The 9510-nt window shown below is 39.9% G+C and overlaps 1 long non-coding RNA gene across 5 annotated transcripts in view; it reads right to left on the bottom strand.

The window, feature by feature from the left end:
- Window positions 1–9510, bottom strand: part of LOC104862210 — a 54191-nt gene that overhangs the window by 42014 nt on the left and 2667 nt on the right. For all 5 annotated transcript variants that reach the window (XR_004516825.1, XR_004516824.1, XR_004516826.1 and 2 more), the window contains 2 exons: window positions 9080–9207; window positions 8459–8596 (listed from right to left, as the gene is read on the bottom strand). This is a non-coding gene — a long non-coding RNA (uncharacterized LOC104862210). The remainder of the gene's footprint in view (window positions 1–8458; window positions 8597–9079; window positions 9208–9510) is intronic.

A 9510-nucleotide genomic window follows, 5' to 3' on the forward strand; every position in this document is an offset into this window, starting at 1 on the left:
CCTCTGTCTCAGGCTCCCAGGAGGCTGCATCATTTTGCCTGTCTGGGTTGCTGATCTTGCAGAACGTTTTGTTTTTTGTTTTTTTTTTTTCCAGAACAATTTTTTTTAATGTCCCATAGATTTTACTTCTAGGAAATAGAATCAATCATTTTCCTAGTACATAATTATCTTTTCTTCTTTTAATTGGCAGCTTAGTGACCAATTAAGTAATAAGCACGCTAATTGAATAGCAATAATAATATAGAACTAACTTTGGAAAACTAGAGAATCATACAAAGGCATAGGCTTTAGGAAACCCTAACTGCAAGCCAAGCCTGTTACTGATGCACTCACTGTACATCCATGCTCTCTATTTTCCCCCCTTTTTTTTTGGTACCGGGGATTGAACTCAGGACCTTGCACTTGTGAGGCAAGCAGTGGAACCACTGGGCCAAATCCCCAGCCCTTCCCTCATTTTTAAAACTGATCTAAAATTAGAAATGATATCAAAGTAATAATCACTTATAAATAGCATATGAGAAGGAAGAGTCCACAGGATGGACACCTTGGATGAATATGAGATAAGATCGTCTTCTGGGCAACAAGCAAATGACCAACACCTTAAAGAACAAGTAGCATGTCACCTAATTGATATGGCAAACGCAAAAATGGTAAAAAGGACCTGGTCAGCCACAAAAACAAAGGACAAAGAAAATCAAAGCCTAGTTAATTTATATCAGTCTCATATATCGTTTTTGTTAAGCAGTTGGCTAAATTGAACATCCCAAGACTGATCAGCTTCAAAATATTCACAAGTCGGATTTTCTAACCCTTGGACTGGTCCAGACTATGAAGCAGTGACTTCGCCATGTCCCCATGGGAGAGATGGAGGCCACTCACCATCCTGACAGTTATCTTCCTGACCACTACTGAGCAACTGGACCACCCTTCCCACAACTTGGGCAACTTTTTTTTTAAAGACACTTCCCAGATTTTCAAGAGAAAAAAAAAGCACCAGACACCATCTTTACCAGCTCAGGCTTCTCCAGGGTACCTGCTAGAGATTCAGTCTTCAGGTTCTTGGTCCCTTCTTCCATCAGAACCCCAGGGAGTCCCACACTGTTAGCTCTGTTCCTCAGCAGCCACACAATAGCTACTGCCTTCACACATGCCCACCAATCCTGCTGTCCTTGGAGATGAGGGAAAAGTCCAGCTTCAGTGTTGGTTCTTATGACTCTCTGACTCAGAGTCCCCCGGCGCCCCCCTCAGCCACCTGGAACCTGTTAGAGGGTGATGCTGTGTTGACTGCACCCCTTCCTGAATGCTGCTGCAAGTCTCAGGGCCTCAGCTGTTGCTCAGGAAAGACAGCAGCTACCTTATCCCCGCCGCTGCTGTGCTCTGGTCGCGAGGCCTCAAGCACATACCAATGTGAACGGCCCAGCGATGGAAGTGCTACTGGGGAAAATAAGCCCACTTGCTCTTACTGTACTCACATTGCAGGACACACCTGTGACCCTAGATGTGCGGGTTTTCCCTCCTCTCCCCCAACACACAAGGAGAAATTCTGCAGTAGATTCTCCAGCAGACACCAGCTGATGTCCTTCAGTTCAACTCAGGGTTAAATTCAGTCCCACAAGACTGGCCAACACCTCAGACTCCAAATGCAAATGCAGCATAGATCATGGCCTGTGCTGACCAACCGCTGTATGCCAGGGTTCTCGCATCACTCCCCTAACATTCAATCAGTCTGCTAGAGCGGCTCACAGGACTCAGGGGAACACTCGCTTCCACCGCTCATGCTGTGTACAACCCAGAATGAAATGGCTCTTTTAAAAATCATCCGCTTATTTTTTTAAGTAAACATTCAAAAGAGGACAATTTCATGGATTTGGGGTTTGTGGGATTTGAGCCTCAATTGTTTCTTGCACTTAATATTAAATAAATTCATTACCAAATTGCTGTGTCATTTTATCATGAACTGAAAGTCTTGAAGGAATATTTAGTGGTCTAGTGGTTTAGAAAATATGGCTGAGATGAAGGGAAACTCCACTGAATTTACTGCCAACTAAAGCAAATGGTATTTTTTTTTCAGGGGCTTTTTAAAGGTATAACAGCAGAGGTCAACTAATTTATTGTTATTCTGTAAGGCAACAATCTTCACCACTGCTAGGAGGAGGTATGTCTGAGGCTATCAAACATCTAAGCCACCACAGAACCAGAGCTAAGGGTCTTACTTGCTGATTCAAATATATTTTTCCACATTTTGAGGGTAAGCTCAAAGCTAATTTGTATTACTGATTAATCAATATTGTACCACAAACCCTGTTATAGCTCAGAGGGATTTTTTTCCACTCCAATAAGCCTAAGAGTACAAAGGTTGCCACTCTGTTTGAACAGATTTTTTTCTTTAAAATTGTACTTACAGTAATCAGACTGCGCACTGTTATTAAACACACTGTGTGCATATATAATTTCCTAGCTTCTGTTGATTCATCAGCTTTCAAAATTCTCATTCTGTCTAAATGATGAAATAAAGACAATTGCTTGCAGGGGTGGAAGGGTGAAACCAACTGGGGATACAGAGAGGAAAGACAGGTAAGAGCCAGATGCTGTAGCTCTGCTCTCATCCAGAGATGCTGTTTTGTTGGAGAGAGGAATAAAGAAGATAAAGTCTGGAGACGCTGCAAGCTCCAGACTGTATACTCACCAAAGGTGTCTTTTATTCCACAATAATTTTCTCAGAGATATCATGTATTAATAACTACATCTGTTATGAAGAAAACTTCTGGGTTAGTTGCAAGGTTGTATGGTTTTTAATGGTGTGATCATTGCATCATAGCTAAACTGCAGCTTCCTACAAGTGGCCTCATTTGATGAAGCAGATTTTTATTCTTACATTTAAACAATACAAAGTACTTCCGGCCACTTTCCCAGGAAAGGCACCAGGGTGCATCTTCCTAGACTCTGATCCAAGGGCAGGGAAAAGCTAAGGACTCCTCCGTATCCAGGAAAGGGCCAGAGGAGGAAGGGAAATCCAGGAAGAGGAGGCTTCCAGGTTTCAACCAGACACAAATTCAGCCAACATATATTCTAGAAAAAAGCCCTGCTGGGAACTCTCAAGATTCTGAGGCTGTTGTGACCATGAGGTGGCCTTAAAGAGGTTCTTTCCAGGAATAGACGAGCGCTTTCACTGGGATGCTGAGGGGCACTGAGCATGCTTAAGGGTTAGTAACAAAGTTTTCATTTTAGGGAAACTATTAAGAACAATGCTGAAGCTCCAAACCAAGTACTGAATCAGAGTTTAAACAGCAACATGATAAAAACACAACAGGTGCAGCTAAGAATAAGAATGATGGAGAAAAACTAAAAGCTGGCATCTCTCCCAGTGTACTGCTCAACAGATTGGCACAGAAGAAAAGCTGTGTTTTCCTGTCTGACATAGCAAATAACTCAACAGGGTAAAAATAAAAGACATTCAGAATTCTCAGGTAACCTCAGACCCAATAAATTTGTCATTAATTACTCAGTAAGTAAAGCCTATTCATTATTTATATAAATCATTGTTTAGTCAAGGCTAAATGATATTTATATATTTTTGCAAAGGTACATACATATATATATATATTTTCCTGTCTGACATAGCAAATAACTCAACAGGGTAAAAATAAAAGACATTCAGAATTCTCAGGTAACCTCAGACCCAATAAATTTGTCATTAATTACTCAGTAAGTAAAGCCTATTCATTATTTATATAAATCATTGTTTAGTCAAGGCTAAATGATATTTATATATTTTTGCAAAGGTACATACATATATATATATATATCAGAGAAATATATATAGATATATATATCAGAGAAAAACATGTACATATGTATGTAAATTTGATGTTGTTGTTGTTTTTTGAGGTAGAGTCTCACTATGTAGCCCAGGCTCACCTTGATCTTGTGGCAATCCTCTTGCCTCAGACTCCCGAGTACTGGGATTACAGGCATGGCCACCACACCTGGCTATGTGTGTAAATTTGAAAAAGTTGCTTAACTTCCTAGTATGATTGAGGGTTTTTCACCCTTCCCACGGTGATGGTAGAAAGTCACAGTCATCTCTCCTTTACTCACAGTGATGATACTTATCCACCATTATGTGACTGGGTCAACTTTTCTGGTCATGCTGGAAGTGATTCCACTGAGTTATCTGCTCTCTCTTGTTGCATTTCATGGCTGGAGGTACAATCTGTGGTCAGGGCACAAAGACTTTCCTCTGGGTTAAACTAACAATCACCTCTGGGAGTTGAACCTACAATTTTACCTATATTCATAACTGGATAAAAATCAAGTGAACTAAGCGATCCAACAAACACACATAACTTCTCCAGCACTCACACACACACACACTCACAGACAACCCCATCACTCTGCTTTAAATGGACAAAGTGCAATCTCCTTTTGTGCAGACAGGATGTTTCTTCATGCAAGGTCACTGGGTGTGTCTGTGGTGACAGCCAGGAAGCACCGCCCCACCCCACGTTACCACACCTCAGCTGAATGATTGAAAGCCTGGTCTGGGAACAAATAGGTCTTCCGCTGGCTGCGACAGAACCAAGAGTTTCTAAACTTTATCTTCCTATAAACCTTCTTTATTTTCTGTATCTGTCATTGCCTGCATAAGTATAGTTAATACTGTCCTGCACATTTCCATCTGCAACATTTTCATTTATCCAGGATAACACACATACAATTGTTACTGTTATTAATTCAATCCTGAGGCAGTGCCTCAGATCTTGAATTTAACCTTTTTGCTATTTAACTGATACAGAAAAATAAAACAAAGGGGCCAGGCTGGTGGCACACACCAGTAATCCCAGCACTCGGGAGGGGGGCTGAGGAAGGAGGATCACTGTGGGTTCGAGACCAACCTGGGCTACATAATGAGTTCCAGGTCAGTCTCAACTACATAGTGAGAGACCCTGTCTCAAAAAACAAAACAAACAAACAACAAAAAAAAATATGTATTGATGGGGTAATGTTTTAATATTTGTATACATATAATATTTAAATCAGGTTGTCTATCTATCTCCTCTGATATCATTTCTTTATGGTGAAAACTCTCAAAAGCCCTTCCTTTACCTTTTCAAAATTTACATGACATTATTATTATCTGCAGTCACATTCCTATGCCATAGCACAGCGGAACTTCTGTTCCTAACTCTAATTTACTACCAATTAATCCTGAATTATAAATTCTGAGGGCGTGGCCTACAAGGACATTCACATGGGTACCTAGTGCAATGAGAATAATTTGCAAAATGCTCAGGAAATATTTGTTGCCTAATTAAATAGTGGCAGAGGTGATAGGGAAGGGAAAGAGCCAGAGTCTAATACTGTGGATACCAGGAAAGTGCTCACTATGATTTTATGAATGGGCCTCATACAACTGTCAATAACAGGTTGATTATAATGCTGGATTTATGCTGGATTTTAGTATGAATTATCCAGAGGGAATCAAGTGACCTCACCAGACGTGTGTGTGCCATCAAGTAGTTTCTCAAATCTTTGATTAAATTAATGCTGTGCAAGAAAACACTTATTTCATTTAGTCTTCTTATCTTCTTTTATCTCCTTTTTATTCTTAAAAGTTCCATTTATCACTCTTGAAGAATCCTTGTTTCTCCCTGGTCACTTAAAATGTGTTTACTTTTCATCCTTAGTCAAGTCAACAAGTATTTGAGCTCTTAACGAGTTTCACAGAGTTGCTGCCCTTTAGAATAGTCTCACGGGGGGAGACAGACATAACAGAGCTCCCAGCAAACAATGACATGATTCCAGTGTATGTACAAAGTACCTGGAGAGATATGTGGCACTGTGGGAATGCCTACTGACGGAAAGTGCAGAATGGTTGGGTTGGCAGCCTCAGCACTTGCCTGGGGCACTGGCAAAGAAAGGCTCAGAAAAGAAAACAGAGAGAGAATGTGGACAGCATGCATGAGACAGACAGAGAGCATTTGAATTGGGAAAAAATCTAGAAAGACGGTAACACTTGCCTGTAATTCTAGCACTCTAGTGGGCTGAGGCAGGAGGATGACAAGTTCTAGCCTAGCCTGAGCAACTTAGTGACTTAAGATCTTTTTTCTTGATATCTAAAAAAATTGGCAAGGTGCAGAGGTGTATGCCTGCAATCCTAGCACTCAGGAGGCTGAGGCAGGAGGGTTTAACCCCAAACCATCCCATGCACCCACCTCAGTCCATCTCCAATCCCTTGGAAGCCTCCATGAGAAAGAAAGAAACAATGTGTTTGCTATTTGCCATCCAAGGTCAGCCAAGACTCCCTCCTACCTACCTGTTCTCTGCGATTGCTATTACCATGAAGCTTCCACAGCTTTCTGAGTGGTAAGCTGTCAATAGAATCTGATACTCAGCCTAACCCCTGAAAGTAGTAATGATGGACATGGTGGCGCATGCCTGTAATCCCAGCACTCGGGAGGCTGAGGCAGGAGGATCACTTTGAGTTCAAGACCAACCTGGGCTACATAGTGAGTTCCAGGTCAGTCTCAACTACATAGTGAGAACCTGTCTCAAAAAAAAAAACAACAGAAAAAAAGAAATAGCTACATTCTTGCTGCTTCCCAGACAGAAGTTTCTTTGAATTAGTATTTCTCAATTCCCAATTCTTCTTGCAACCTTCCAGAACACAGTCCTTTGTTTCCTTCTCTTTCACTCAGCATGTTTCCTTGCTCACGTTTTTCTTCCTTTCACATCCTGCCTTACTCATCATTTTGTCTTTTTCTAGTGAATCTCTTACTCCTACAAATTCATATTCATTTATAGTCCTTGTAAAGTAAGGAAAATATACATGTAACTGTGGTGTGGGTAAGGATAATCTTCACATCAGATTATCTATTTCTTATCTAATCACAAAACTAATCTTGTAATCATGAACCATTATGTTTTACATCCTCTTTTGTTCCTTCTGTTCAAAAAGATTGAAGGTAACTTAAAATATATGCATTATAACAAGGTATAAAGGAAGCGTAATGTTTAGCCAAAGAGAAGCCAAGAATAGACAAAATAATAAACTGGGGGGGGTCTATATAACTCAGAATGCCCACAAGATTATAAAACAAACTAACTGCTCCAGAGAAGTCGAGTTATTTCCAGGTACTAAATTTTTGCAAGTGCTTGGTATGAGAACAGTGTAATCAATAAACTGCATTTTCCACCATAAAAAGGTCTCTCAGTAAAAAATACTTGCGGAGATGCTGATTCTCTAACAGTCCCTAAACTTAGGCTGTTTGTGTGATTCCAGCACTGTAGTTCAGTACAAATTATAACAGGAAAGCAATGTAACCATAAAGGTTTGCCACTGACGCTATGCCTGTTTTAGCCTACAAAATCTATGAAGCAACCATTAGGGAACACTTACCTAGTGCAGTTATTTTCATAATAAAGCCCCTCAAAACATCTAACCATAAGCAGTGAAAGTTCTTCGTGATGTTAGCAGATAAAGCATTACAAAACTAATGCCCTTGATCACTAATTTGCTCTATTGTGTAGCACTAGGAACCCAAAATCCATTGTGTTGGAGGTTGCCTCAATGATAATTAATGGTTTTAACAATCTTACAACTAAGCTTATTTGTTGGTTTTTTTCAGTCCATTTTTCACAAAAGAAGTGATAGAACACCATAAAATGTCACATTTGGTTCATACAAAGGTAATATTAAGTTATTGAAAGGCAGTTTTTTAAAAATCAAGATGCAGAACATATTTATGTTGTACCTAATTTCTCACCTTTCAAAAAAGAGATTTTTATCGATCCCAATTCTCTAAATACTTGTGAGTTTCAGTTCTGAAAATAGCCCGAAAACAAAATACATACAACCTGAGTTCGTATAATTCAGCACACAATTCATATCTGTTCACGGAACTTTCAAGGTAAGACACCAATACAGTAATATGGTGCTGTCCTAATGAAATTTTTCACAAGATGATAAAATATATAATCCTGTCTAGTTCTAGAAAAGCTCACCTAAACTCTGTTTTTCTTTGCCTATAAGGTCTGGTCTGAAAATCTTGGAATGAGAATTAATCAGAAGGAAACTTCTTTTCAAGTGGAACAGTCTACAATCTACTAGATTTTGAAAAGAGTAGAAAAGTGGAAAGTTGCAGATTCTGAGTAACCACCTCACCAGCCCCATGGTTGTAGAAACAATTAAGGCACCTTCTCAGCAAGGCTCTGTCAGATTGACCCTGAAGAGTTCTGGGAGGCGCAAAGGCGAGTGTCCTTGACCTAAAGGGTGAAGTTCACTGGTCTTTCTGAGTTTGGGATCTACTATAATCATTCAATATGCTTTGCTCTATATCAATAGATATCAATGATAGTCTAAACCTAGATATTTTTCCCTAGCTACTCAGTCATTGGCCTTTAACTTATTAATTCACTTAACAAACACATACTGAATATTTATTTTTTAGACACTTACCTATAAGTACCAAAACCAATGAGCCACAAATCTTGACCATGACAAGCTCACAGCTTTCCACTGATGGTCCAGTGTGCTCCACTGATGGTCCAACATACTCTGATCAAGAAAGATGTCTCTTTGCTTCGTCTGTTAGACCTGAAATGTTTGTTACATCAAACTAGATTTCCCCCCTGAGAATGAACATGTCTCACAAGTATAACTAGCACAGACTTACATTAACACATTTACAAAAAGAAGCACATCTACCACCCTTTCAGTGGTTGTTATGTGGTGCTGGTTAACTGCCTGGGAGTGTTTGTCACCTCACCTGGAATGACAGGTAATACCTGACACAGCTTCCCACAACGTGCTTTACTTCTGAGCCTTTGTGAATCCAGCACTTTTTACTTCACACGTCATTCTAGCAGGAATTTCCCATCAGACCTTTCCTTCTTCTCTTACCTATTATATACAGTTTCTGTGGATTAACACTCTGATGAAAATCCCATTTCCTTTAGAAAATTCCAGAAATGTTTCAATTCCTACAGACTCTCAGGAGGAACCAGAAACTCTCCTCATGCTGTGCTTCTCCTTATTTACCCAGCCCCACCTTTTACGACTCCAAGTTGGTTATACTACCTCAGACATCTGGAGCTTGACCCAAGAATTTGCTCCTGTAGTTCTTGGGTGGGAAAGGCCACTCCTTCCTTAGTCTCCTACTCCACCTACAGTCAGCTGTGAGGTTGAGGCGGTAGCTCAGTGCTTGCCTAGAATGTGAGCAGAGACGTATGTTCAGTCCCCCAGCACCACCAAAATAAAGAAATAAGAAAGAAATTCAGCTTCTTTTTACTGAAGACTTCCCCGATTGCTACTGCCCACAAAATTTTTCTGAAATTAGAGACAATTAGCAATATCATTCTCTAGGACTTAATCCTATACTGTCTTGGGTTGTTACTTACCTGATACCACTGTGCAACTTCTTCCTAACTAGATTATGAACTCTATCCAGCGTGAAGGGGCTCAATAATAATAATAATTATTATTATTATTATTATTATTATTATTATTAT

This window comes from Fukomys damarensis, unplaced genomic scaffold, assembly GCF_012274545.1.
Source record: "Fukomys damarensis isolate Sample0158 unplaced genomic scaffold, DMR_v1.0_HiC HiC_scaffold_12, whole genome shotgun sequence".
Taxonomy (NCBI): Eukaryota; Metazoa; Chordata; class Mammalia; order Rodentia; family Bathyergidae; genus Fukomys; species Fukomys damarensis.